Below are 716 nucleotides of genomic sequence, written 5' to 3'. Positions count from 1 at the left end.
TATATATATATATAGACAAAATCGTTTTACCAAAGTGGGCTTTTATGACGTGAAGTAATATCTCACGGTACCTCGCTATTCGCCGATTGGAGATCAACTGTGAAACTGCTATAGCGAGCGTGTTGGCTCAGCGCAGTCAAATACACGAACACGTTCAAGCATCATATTGAAAACTAACAGAAGCACCAAGAACTGCGGCATTAAAGGGCTCTCCGTATTATCGACTCAGTTCTACATCGGTAGACGGAAGGATGGATGATTATCTCAAATGATTTATGGACTGAGTGAGCTTATCTGGTTTTATTCAATAGCAACAAGGCCAGCAGCTAAAATCGTATGGGACGATATTCTCTCTTGCAACATAAAGCTCGATTCACTCGCGTCGTTGCCGATGTTTCGAATCATTGTCACTAATCTGCCTACCACCTAGCCATATATTCGTGCAGACATAGCGAGTTTCTCTTTGTTGGTAGGGTGACAGCCGACATCAACGGTAGCGGAAAAATGGCGGCAGTGATTGGCTCTAGCAAAGCAACCTTAAGAACTTCCGATCAATATCGCCCACCAGACACGCCGCTGTCATTGTTACAGCTTCCACTCGACTGAAAAGCGGGAACCAAGTCTATCTGTAGTTCTACCTCGATTCTGCTTCACGTGCCCCTGCCGCCGCTGCTGATACAGATTTCGTTAGCGTAAAGCCACATTTCGCAACGTTA

The sequence above is a fragment of the Varroa jacobsoni genome, unplaced genomic scaffold (genome assembly GCF_002532875.2).
Source record: "Varroa jacobsoni isolate VJ856 unplaced genomic scaffold, vjacob_1.0 scaffold_13, whole genome shotgun sequence".
NCBI lineage: Eukaryota > Metazoa > Arthropoda > Arachnida > Mesostigmata > Varroidae > Varroa > Varroa jacobsoni.
The sequence above is the reverse complement of the archived record's forward strand: the minus strand, read 5'-3'. Positions refer to the sequence as shown.